The sequence below is a fragment of the Lissotriton vulgaris genome, chromosome 7 (genome assembly GCF_964263255.1).
Source record: "Lissotriton vulgaris chromosome 7, aLisVul1.2, whole genome shotgun sequence".
In the NCBI taxonomy this organism is placed as follows: Eukaryota; Metazoa; Chordata; class Amphibia; order Caudata; family Salamandridae; genus Lissotriton; species Lissotriton vulgaris.
In genome coordinates this window covers 674974923-674986794 of record NC_141695.1, presented here as the reverse complement: position 1 = coordinate 674986794, position 11872 = coordinate 674974923, and the positions used below count along the sequence as shown (strand labels likewise).

General features: G+C 48.1%; 1 protein-coding gene and 1 pseudogene across 2 annotated transcripts in view; one reads left to right on the top strand and one right to left on the bottom strand.

The window, feature by feature from the left end:
* COIL (coilin) overlaps window positions 1-11872 on the top strand; it is a 150989-nt gene that overhangs the window by 67794 nt on the left and 71323 nt on the right. The gene's annotated exons all lie outside the window — the stretch shown is intronic.
* On the bottom strand, window positions 349-496 carry LOC147702224 (5.8S ribosomal RNA; annotated as a pseudogene).

The following is an 11872-nucleotide window of genomic DNA, read 5'->3' as shown; positions in this document are numbered from 1 at the left end:
CTGGCCATCAGGAGGACGTTCGCCCTTCCTGGGAAGAGTGCTGCGGAGGTGGGCACCTGAGGCGGTGCGCGTGGACAGCCGGTGGGACACCACAGACAGCCATGCACAGCATGCAGCCAGGTGCCCCGGGACAGGCCCGGAGCGGACCAATCCCCATCCTGCTCCCCGCTGAGGCAGGGAGGCGAGACTAGATGTGCCGTGACAGGGCCGGGTCAGGGACCCTGCCGCCGGCGATCAGGGGCGGTCTGACCTTTCGTGGGGACGAAGGGAAGCGGAACTACCCGTGCAATGGCCCCAGCTGCATCCCAGGGAAGCCCCGGGGCGATTGACGATTGAGCGACGATTGAGCGACCCTCAGACAGGCGTAGCCCCAGGAGAAACCTGGGGCTGCGAGGTGCTTTCGAAGTCTTGTTCAATGTGTCCTTCAGTTCACACTAATTCTCGCAGCTAGCTGCGTGATTTGATGCTCAAGCCGAGTGATCCACCGCCAAGAGTCAAAGGCAACTTTTCAAATATGTTTGCCCACCTGCTGGAGGAAGGTGACGCTGTCCGTCCGTCGACCGCCAGCGCAACCAGACGACCTGGTGCTCCGTTGAAGGCTTCGCTTCTAGGAGTCGGGCTGCACCGTTGGAAGAATAAAAGCATTACCAGGTGCTTTGCCCGGGAGTCTCCCACCCCTTCCCAGGGCAAGGGGGGCACCCAGAGTGAAGGTAACAGGCAGACCCAGTGCCACCAGTCCCTCCCGGAGTTACCGGGAGGGACTCCGCGAGCCTTCAAACAATCTGCCTGGCCGCACTGGACTGGGATGAACCGTGTATCTGACAACGAGGTAGGGTCGCCCCACCTGCACGTCCGCTATCCTTCGCCAGGCGTTCCGAGCCGTGCCGGTGGGCTTAGGAGAAGCCCACCCCTCCCTGTCCCAGGACAGAGGGGCCTGAAGGGAAGAGCCAGACAGCCGCCGTGTGAGAAGGGCTACTCCTCGGTCGCCCGGTCGGGCCCGGACTCAAGCGTGTTCACTATGGAGAGCCAAAGTATAGTGCTTCACTTTGTCGCTTAACCTTTCTAGTGCTCTGCAACTTCTTGCATTTATTGCAGGTTTTCAACTGTTTCAGTTGTTTTTCAGGTATTTATTGAGACAATGTACAGGGATGTGCTTTATTGTGACCTTGATACAGTAGAGTATCCAATCTCGAGTCCTAAAAGCTTGTAAACCATAAACCAAGATCATGCATGCAAACCCACTGGAGTTCGGTAAATGCCAAAAAGACCACATAATGTGGTGCTACACGGGTAGGAAGAGCTGTTCAGATACAATAGAAGTTGATTGATTCCTAAGTTAATGTGTTCCCTTGGGTTGGACTGTAACTCCTCTAGAACTCTTTGAATATTAAGTAGCAAATCTGAAAGGCAAATAAACACAGTTTATTTATTTATTTATTTATTTATTTATTTATTGAAGTTTTGTATAGCCCTGGCTGGACCCGAGGGTATCAGAGCGCTTCACATCAAAAATACATATGCAATAAAAGAACAAGGAGCACAGGCGGACATAAAGTCAGTACAACAACATCTTGAGCGGATTACGGGTCGGAGATCAGGAGCGAATCATCCGGCTCTGGGTTCAAAGAGAAGGCGACCTTTCGCAGTCAGGCGTGGGGTTCTCACTACGAACCAGAGCGCTCTAGGAAGAGGGCTTTGAGTAGCATCTTGAATTGCGGGAAGGAGGCGGTCATTCTGATGTGGGGGGGATGGAGTTCCAGATCCTTGGGGCATTGCCCGCAAAGGATTTATTCGCGGTTTTGTTTTTCTGAGATTTCAGAGGGATGAGTTGGAGTGTGTTGGAGCTTCTGAGGTTCCTGGATTGACCGGCCCTTTTGAGTTTGTAGGCCAGGTATTCTGTTTTGCCTGTATGCAGTGCTTTATGTGTGAGGCAAGCTGTGCGAAAGTTGGCTCGTTGGTCTATCGGGAGCCACTTCAATTCCTTGAGTGCCGGGGAGATGTGCTCATATTTTTTTGTTCCTGTGACCATTCTTGCTGCTGCGTTGAGGGTGGAGGTGAGAGGTCCCAAGTGCGATTTGGCTGTTCCAGTCAGCACTGCGATGCCATAGTCCATTCTGGAGAGCACTAATGCCTGAGTGGCCTGTTTCCGATCTTTAGGGGGGAGGAAAGGCTTGATTTTGTAGAGAAGTTTCAAGTTCAGGAACGCACTTTTGGCGGTTTTTGAGATGTGTTTCTTCCTGTCCAGTTTGGGGTCGAGCGTGAACCCTAGGGATTTTGCGGAGTCCGTTGGCGCTAGAGAGACATTGAGGGCATTTACGGCTTTGAGCCATTCCACTATTTGGGGGTTTTCATCTCTATTTGAAATGAGGAGTACTTCCGTTTTCTCTTCATTAAGTTTGAGGTGGTTGGCTTAGAGCCAGTGTTGGACCTCCATGAGTGTATTGTTTAGTCTGTGAATGTCCTCTATCGAAGTGGTTTCCAAATAGAGTTGAGTATGGTCTGCGTAGAGATGGAAGGGCATATTGGAGTTCCTTAGAAGTGAGGTGAGCGGTTCCATGTAAATGTTGAAGAGTTGTGGGGAGAGTACTGACCCTTGAGGAACTCCTCTGCTGATGGGGAGGGGGTCTGATTCGAAGCTGTTGATCTTTATTCTTTGAGTGGGGTTGTTGAGAAAAGAGGAGAACCATTTTAAGACCGTCTTTTCGATACCCGCTCTCTCCTGGAGAACCTTGAGTAGCAGGGTATGATCCACTATGTCGAATGCTACTGATAGGTCAAGGAGGATGAGAAGGCTACATTGGTTGGGGTCGAGTGACATGTGCAGATCATCTAGGACATTTAGGATTGCGGTTTCAGTGCTGCATCCGTTTCTGAATCCTGACTGGTGTGGGTCAAGTAGATTGGTGTTTTCTAGATGTTGGGTTAATTGTGAGAGCACACATCTTTCCAGAATTTTGGATATGAGCGGAAGGTTCGAGACCGGTCTGAAGTTGTTCATGACCATGTGGTCAAGGCCCGTTTTTTTTAGAAGTGGCGTGACTTGTCCTATTTTCAGGCAGTCCGGAATGGAGCCCTCGCTCATGGAGCTGTTGATGATTTTGCCCCATATTGGAGCTAGAGTGAGCTTCATCTCTTTGGTGAGTCTCGAGGGCAGTTGATCGAGGGAGTGTGAAGAGGGTTTAGCGGAGGCGATAAGATTGCTGATCATTTCATCCTGGACTAGCCGGAAGGATGACCAGCGGATGGACGGGGTTACTGTGGGATTGAGTTTAGTTGCAGGATTCCAGGTTTCTGCGCGGGTGGCGGGCCTCGGGCTGAATGAACGGTCAATTTTAGCGATTTTTTTTTTTTTCATTGAAAAAGCTTGCAAAGTTGTCCAATGTGTTTTGGGCGCCGCCGGGTTATCTGCCGTTGGAATGGAGGTTTGATTCTTAATGATGTTGAAGAGTTCTTTGGGGCGATTTTTGGCATTGTCTAACGCGGAACAGAAGAAGGATGACTTTTTGCTCTTGATATGAATCTAATAGTTTTTGCGTGCTACCTTGAGTTGGTCCGGAGGGAGGTGGGGTTGTTCCTCCATGTTCTTTCAAGGGATCTGAGGTGTCTTCTTTCCTCATTAATGTCAGTAGAGAACCACAACCTTGAGGGAGTGCTTCTGGGTTTTTTAGTTTCAGAGGTGCTAGTTGATCCAGGGTGAGCTCCAGGTTGGCATAATAGAGCGAGGTGAGTTCTGAGGTTAAGAGGGACTCAGTCGTGTTCGGGAGGAGTGAGCTGAATCCTTCTTCTAGCTTGTCTCGGGGGACTCTGGATGTGTTCCTGACCCACTTAGGGGAAGCTTCAGTCGGTGGGAGGGATAGGGCCGGCTGGTTAATATGAAAGAGAATGATGTGGTGGTCCGACCAGTCCACCGTGATGATGTGGTCAATCGAGACTGCATTTTTGTTCGCAATGATTGCATTCAGGATCGCTCCTCTGTAGTGCGTTTCCTCTGAAAAATGTTTGATCATCTTGTTGTCTTGCAGAAGTGTGTTTAGTGATTGAATGAGCGGGTTCTTGGTTTCGTTCCATCTTAGGTTGAGGTCGCCCAGAATTAAGCTGTGGTCGCTGTTGAGTGCGGATTGGGTGATCCGATCCGACAGCTGAGCACTGAATTCGTTGGAGTTGCCTGGGGGATGATAAAGGAGATGGCATTGACGTGAACTATGTGTGGGAGATTTGATGTTAACCGACAGGCATTCAAAGGAATTGTACAGGCAGGAGGGAATTTCATAGATGGAGAGGTCACTATTGTGGATAATTGCTATGCCGCTACCTTTGTGTATGGGCCTGTCTTTGCGGATAATTGGGAAACCTGGCGGCACCAGCATGTCCAGAGTGTGGAGGGATAGGGTGTTTAGCCATGTTTCCGTGATGAAGGCTACATCCAGGTCATGAGAGAAGATGGAGTCAGCTATTTCCGTTGCATGTTTGACTGCGGACCGGCTGTTGATGAGCATACAGTTCATGGAGGGGTCTTTTTTTGATTTCACATTTTCAGGCTTGGGTCTGGGAACGGAGGATAGATACATGGGGGGGGTCTGGTTTCTCTGCGAGGGGGTGGGACCCTACCCACTCCAGTGATGACTTGGATCGAGGAGGAGGGAGTAGAATTCAGGAGTGGGGCCTGGGCTTGCTGGTTCGGAGGGAATTCGTAAGATGCGACGAGTGCGCTCAATTCATAGGTGGAGAGGGAGGGAATAGTTCTTCTGGGCTTGACTGCTCACGACTCAATCAAGTCTTTAGTGAGAGGAGGCAGGGAACCTGAAGGGGGAAGGGACCGGTTGGTGGGCGGAGAGTCATTCCTAGGGAGAGGTGTAGGGATGAGGGGTGGTGCTGAGTGAGGGGAGGGCATCTGGAGAATCCCTTCAGTGGATAAGGGAGCGGCGGGCAGCTGGAGATTCCCTAGGGCGGAAAGGGTTTCCTGCAGGCCAAGGATCAGGATAGTGATCTGCGCTTCAATAAGGTCAAGGCGTTGCGTCTGCGCTTCCAGGGGTGTGGGGGGGGGGGGGGCGGTGAGAACTAGAGGAGAGTGGGTAGGCGGGTTGGGGGTTTGTGCCTCGGTGTTGACAGGTCTAAAGATCGAATGTGGGAAGGCTAGAGAGTGAGGGGGGGTCATTGTCCAGTTGGCGGTGAAAGTTATCTCCGTTTGCAGGGACTGTGGGAACTGGAGAGTTATTGGGGTGGTCTGGGAACTTTAATGGAGGAGGCTGATAGCTAGTGGTGATGCTGTTCTTTACTTTAAGTTAATTATTACCAAGCTGTGATTGGTAAGGGTAAGCCTAATTGTTGAAATTGTAATAAAATGGGTAGAACTAAAGACACTGGGAGGTGGCAGGTATGACTTGCAGCTCCGTTTGGAAAGGAGCTGACCTAAGCTGTCCTTGTGCATCCACAATAACCCCTTAACTTTGTCCATTGAGCAAAGCTTGGAAGGGAATCATCAAAGCAGCTGCCCTGGGGCAAGAACTCGAAAGCTGGTGCAAAAGACCCACAAGTCTCCTTTGTTCTGATTCTTTCCTGAAGAACTTTGGTGGCCTGGACGTTGATTTCCCAAGTGTTTGCCAAGTGGCAATGCATTCACAGTTTGCTCAAGGAGGGATCAAACATGACCATTCTATTGTGAATTTCTTCAGGGGCATAGGAAATGGGTCCCATGGCTTACCGGGGCTAGTACTGCTCAGGTCTTGGCATTTATATTTTTAGGATTGCAGTAATATATTGTCCACATTGTTTGGACACCCAGTGTCCACAATAAACCTGATGTTTTGCCAATAATGCAACACCACTTCACTTAGTATAGGTCTTGTAAAAAGATTTTGCCAAATACACATCATAGTTAGTGGATGTTATGTTGGACATCAGAATTCGAAAACATTGTAATATTATCTCTAGAAACAGCAGATACATTAATTGAAGTCTCCTTTTGTTAATGGAGCTCTACAGCTTTAAGAAAATCATGTCATTAATTAAGTATATGCTACGCGGAACTCTTCTTCACTCTCTTAACCAATACATAATTGTATTGAAGGTGGATACATTAAGATATGTCTTGGACTTGTCAGCTGCATTGTTTCAAACAGGAAGAAAGTGTAGGTAAAAAAAACACAGTCAAGAATTGTATGCAAGATAGTGATACCAGCTAATACCTATTCCGTTCACACAGCAGATGGTCTAATTGGCTGACTGAGACTCAACAGCTGACTGGTAGGTGGGTAGATCTAGCTTACTGGCAAACAGCTGTATCTAAGTGTAGCACAAGTCTTTGGAAAGTTTGCAGTTTAAGCATGGGGAAATAATATTTATAGGTCTGGCTTGATAGCACATATTACCACAAGAAAAATATCTTTAAGAAGCACCACTGAGAGAGGGAGTATAGCAGAGCCCACATATTGGTTTGACGCGGCTTAACTTTTTACTTGAGCAGTAGTTTGTTGTCCAGCTAAGAAGTTGAATGTAGCCACGTGACAGCAAACCAGAGTTTCACGTTAAGTGTGCACTGCATCAGTGTGCAGTCACAGGTAGACTGAGCAGTAACTGAGAACCATTAGTGGGAAGAGGTGGTTGCTGTGGGAGTAGGCAAGATATTAATCGACAGAGTTCACTCACTCTCCCTTTAGATAATCGTCACCAGGTTTCAGTCCCTCTGCCTTAAGATTGTTACAAATCGGAGAGGCTGGCAGCAAATGTACCAGTTAAGTTTAGCCCTTCTACCTTTATCCTCGTGGTGAACAAGGTGACAACATGCAACTGACTGCCCTATACCGGTCTCCCTGACCAGATTGCAAGCAAAGTCTTTAGCCGTACCTCACACATGTGGGCAGTGTGTACTGCAAAATTCCATAGCGCCGTTTCATAACCTTATTTTAACATCGGGAACAAAAATGCTTTGTCAACACATCTTTGTAAAATGGTGCATTGTGTGCTGCAAGGTCATGTCACGTCTTGTTTCTCTTTCATCTTGGCGCTGGGCTGTAGCCTGCATTGTTGCGGAGAAGCAAAAGGTGGTGTCATGGCGGCGTCAGTCCTGAAGTATTCCCTATATGATTAACACGGATGCCTTCTGATGTTCTGAATTAAAAGTATGCTGTTTGGCTACGCAGCTCGAGTCTACCAGTCTCATGTGTACTTTACCCCCTTGCGTGCTTGTGACGGAACTGTTCCGTCACGAGCCTCGGGTGGGCTGTGCTGGTGACGGAACGGTTCCATCACGGCCCGCTCGCCTGCGCGGCGCGAATTCTGCGCCTGCGCTGAGTGTTCTATTGAGTGGGCGGGGCTGTGACGGAACCGTTCCGTCACGAGCACCGGAGCGCCGCGCGGCCCCCCTTCCCCATAGCACTGCCGCGGAATAGCCGCCGCAGCTAAGGGGTTAAAGGATTCTTATGCTGAAGCAACCGAGTTTTGTCAAAGTACCTTCAGGACATACACCAAAGCCTTGTGGACTCTCTTGGAGAGCTGGGATGCCTGCCTCGAGCCAACTAGCTAGTCCCAGAAATGCTCATTAGTATTATGAGCTGGCGCTGCATCAGTATGTTGAGCAGCCCTAGGCAGTAACTGGAGAAAGCATCCCCACAGCCGGGTACAAACTCTGTATTTCACCGGCTATATTTAGAAAAAGTGAAAGCATGTATTCGAATTTGTGTCTCAAGAATCATACTTCTTCTAAGCAGCCCTGCCAAATGTACAACTTGTCTTCAAATCTTGCAGCACTGTATAAAGAACTCATCCGCCCGCACCATGCATATATGAAAGTGCTGGGCACACTGTGAAATCCATAGTTATTAGAATTACTGGTTACCAATTTGTGGCTTCTTTGTCAATCACATTGTTTGCTTTTTTTTCAGTGGCTTGCCTTCCTCTTCGGGTATATGCCCCTCCCCTCAAGTAGCTCTTCTTTGCCATCCTTTTAATTGGTTAACATATATCCTTTCACTGCTCCCACTGAATTACTTTTTTGTTTTGCTTTTAGCATTCTATAGTTTGCAATTGCATGTGTTTCTTGCTGTCTACCCTGTGAGCTGCTTTCACCTTCACACACATCCCCTGCACTTTCCTTGTTGGCTCCCCACTCATCTCGGTCGCTTTTTGGTATTTTATTTTTTTATTGAAGCCCAAACCCCCAATCTTGTTCTTCCTGCTGTGTTCCTGTTAATATCACCACTCATCAGCATTTACTTCTCACCGTCCCTGCCTGCTAGTATTTGCTCCCCTGAAGCTTCCTGGCTCATTATTTAAAAAAAAAAAGTTTTTCCCGTTTTTAGGTCTTGCCTAAGCCAGTGCATGCGCTGCTCTGCGAGACATTTAGTAAGTGGGTTTTCTAAGTGCTACCACACGCTTTTGCTGGCCTCATGCGTGCGGTTACGTGCACGCGCGCTGCCGCCATCTGGCTTTTTGTCATGGCTCATTAAGCCGTCCAGCTCGTGAATCACTTTCGTTTTAAGGCTCCTCCACCCCATTGCTCTCTGCTCGCCCTACCCCATCCCTTCTCCCTCCCTCTCACTACCCCCTCTCTTGTCCTCCCTCCTTGTTAGTAACCGGGCTGAATTTGTGCGTCCATTGTCTCTTAATGCATTTCAGCTCTAGGGCGCGTCTCGCTCCTCCCCCACCACTGAGCTCGGCCTTTGCTACTACATAACGCCAAGAAATGCAGGTGCGTCTCGCGGCTCTAGTAGCCACAACTCCTTTTGGTCATCGTGATGATGTTCAGCTTTGTGCCCTAATAGTGAACAGCGAGGGCAAGCTGTGGCTGCAGTGTGCGATGAGTGCACGGGTCCTCCGAGATATCCTCCCAGAGACCATCCAAAGGCACAGGCTGCCCCTCCACGCCACGTGTCCAGCCTGCGCGCTGTGTCCCCTCTTTCAAGCCCTGTCAGCCTGTATTTATGTGCGCATTCATTAACCCCTTGCCCGCGGCCAGAATTCCGCTCCTGTGCTGCACATTCCGATCGCGCGCGTGGTCATGACGGCCGGGATCCGTCATCAGCACATGAGCACTGTGCAATGACGGCTTCCGGCCATCATCAGCATGGAAGGGGTTAATCTATCCTCAAGTACATTACAGAGTCGGTCAACCCCCACAGCGCCCCACTGCAACAACCAGCCTCCCTTTGACGTAGACATCAAAAGTAAAATCACATCCACTGAGTAAACTCGCACGTCATAGGCATGTCAAGGCATGATGAACCCGGAGAAAGGGGTCGGCAGGATCTGAGAGACCCCCCCCCTTGCTCGTGTGATGACTCCGCAAACAGCTGCTACGAACATCTCAACGTCCGCTGCACTTGAGGCCTCTTGATGTGATCAACTCTTCTCATATACATTGGATACTAAAATCGGTGACCATTTACACCAGACTGAATGGTGGCTTGATATTTCTACGCAGCTATTAGTAACAAATTTCAAGTATAGGCGTTAATTTTATCGACCCTTGAAGGATAAAAGACGGAGTTGGCCTTCACGGTATTTTAACTCTCTCGGTTGTAGCTAGATTACTGCAACCAGCTAAGTAATGCACGCTTATTGTTTCCCTATGTTTCATAGTTTTTTATTCTTGCCTGGGTGTAGACTCATTAATTGCTGTGTACGTGGGAGAGTGTTCCATCAAAAAAATCCTCAAATGTCTTTGTTGCCCCTCTTACTCGTTCCAAAAATTTGCATTATGCCACTGAGTCCACGGCCTACTCAAGCCCTGCCTGTGTTCCCCCACGTTCTGCATGTGTGACGGTAGCGCTAGTGCTGCCTGCCCTATATTTAATCTTGTGCGAATTAAGTTTGCACTTCTGCCGTCTCGGTGTTTCTGCCATACTCAAACTTACTTTCTGAAACAAAAACACTTTTGGATTACAAATCCACGAATCCAGAACGGGAGCAGTTAGCTCATTAGGCAGTTCCACACAGGCCAGAAAGCACGCATTAACGTGGAAGAGTCTGAGATACGCTTTCACTTACGAACGCATGAATGTGTCTGTAAAAGATAAACAAAATGCACACTTTTTACCTTAACCGCAGATGCTGAAAGAAACCATTAGTTCCACATGTGTGTTGTGTTAGTGCAGCTGAGCTTCGTGCTGCATTGTCGCCACCTGGGTTCCAGGGAGCTTGGAACGTGGAAGAGGTTTTAGCAGCTGCGACTCGTGCCACAATTACGCAGCTCCACGTGAGCTCTGGGCCTAGCTCTTCTTTTGCAGTTCTCAGCTACCACGTGGGTTTAGGCACAACCTCCTCTTGTTTAGGGGAAGGGAGAGGCGAGTGGAATATAAGCAGCCTCGCAGGCAGAGGGAACCTTGTCAATAAAGTACCTGGTTAAATTCAGAGGCGCTATAAGTGGGGTGCCGGGAATGCAGCAAACCCATCCCCACTCCCTCCGCACCCCCATTAACTCTGCAGAAGTTCTAAAGGAAAATGATAAGAGGGATTTAAGGTAGTATTATTGTGTTGGATCTCCTTTGAGTTCACTTACAGAGATCAAAATTAGTGTATTCTTCCTTTCCATGGTTGCAAATGGGGCACTTTTTATAATGTGAACCAAATGACAATCTTCCTGGAGGACAAACCACATAAAAGGAAAGACTGCAGGATGTAGGTCAAGCATATTTTTCACCTTCTGCGAAAGCCTTCCTCCTCCTTCGCCCGCCCACTGTCCTCCGCCTGCCCACTGCTGAAGATACATTAATTTAACAACTAGAGTGCGTAATTAGCTGTTACTGTGTCTGGTGAGTGACGACTTTAGAGGTAAGTATGCACATTACTGTCTTTGTGAAGTTTACCATCCAGAGAATTAATTGGAAGAGTCCGACCAAGGACCTGGAAGGCTCTAAAGACGAACCAACAAAGTGAACGGTTTTGTGAGGACAAATGTCAGTGGCAACGTTTTCAGTTTGCTCATCTGTAACATCCCCATGTTATTATGTGTGCTAATATATTATAAATCGAGGCCTTTTGTAAAACGAAGCAACTAGAGACATAACAGCACAGCATCAGTCAGCACCACCACAGCATCACACAGCACCACCACAGCATCACACAGCACCACCACAGCATCACACAGGACCACTATAGCATCACTCAAGGCCAGCACAGCATCACTCAACGCCACCACAACGTAACTTGGGGCCAGCACAGCATCACTCAATGACACCACAGCATCACTCAGTGCTTCTTACACTTTTTAATTACAACTTCTCAACATGCTGCACGGCAGCCACGTTTCTTTACTGCACAGCTTAGAAACATTGGCAAAGTCAATAGCTCTACCTAAACACTTCCAATGCATAGCTGATAGGTCTGTCTTTAGGACATTATAAGTGTTTAGTTATCCAGCACAATATTCTTGATTAAACAACATCAAGTGTTGTATGGCTAAACACTTATAAGGTCCCAAAAGCGAGACGTATTTGCTATGCCAATGCTTGTTTTAAATGACTAGCCAGATAGAATTTACTCCTGGACCGCTCTTTTTTAAAAACCTGCTTTCACACAAAGTTTACTTTTTTTTGTTATGTACTGCAACAACATTGGCGTCCTCCCTCTTGGAATAATAAATAAAGAAAGCGGTGGAAGAGTTATGCTGTATTTGCGGGCAGGGATAGTGATGCATGCACATCTATATGTCATAGCGTCATGATGTATACATGCACATGCAACCCATGCACACTTACACATCCTCAAGCTTTTCTTTTCTTTTTTTGCTGATGCTAAATAGCATCTGAACAAAAGCATTGCCAAATCCAATAGGTATTTATTGGCAAAGCCAAAAGTCAACACCTTTTAGCTTTGCCATTTGAATGTATTGAGTGTTTTCTGCTTTAAAGCATACTTTAATAATAACTTGACATTT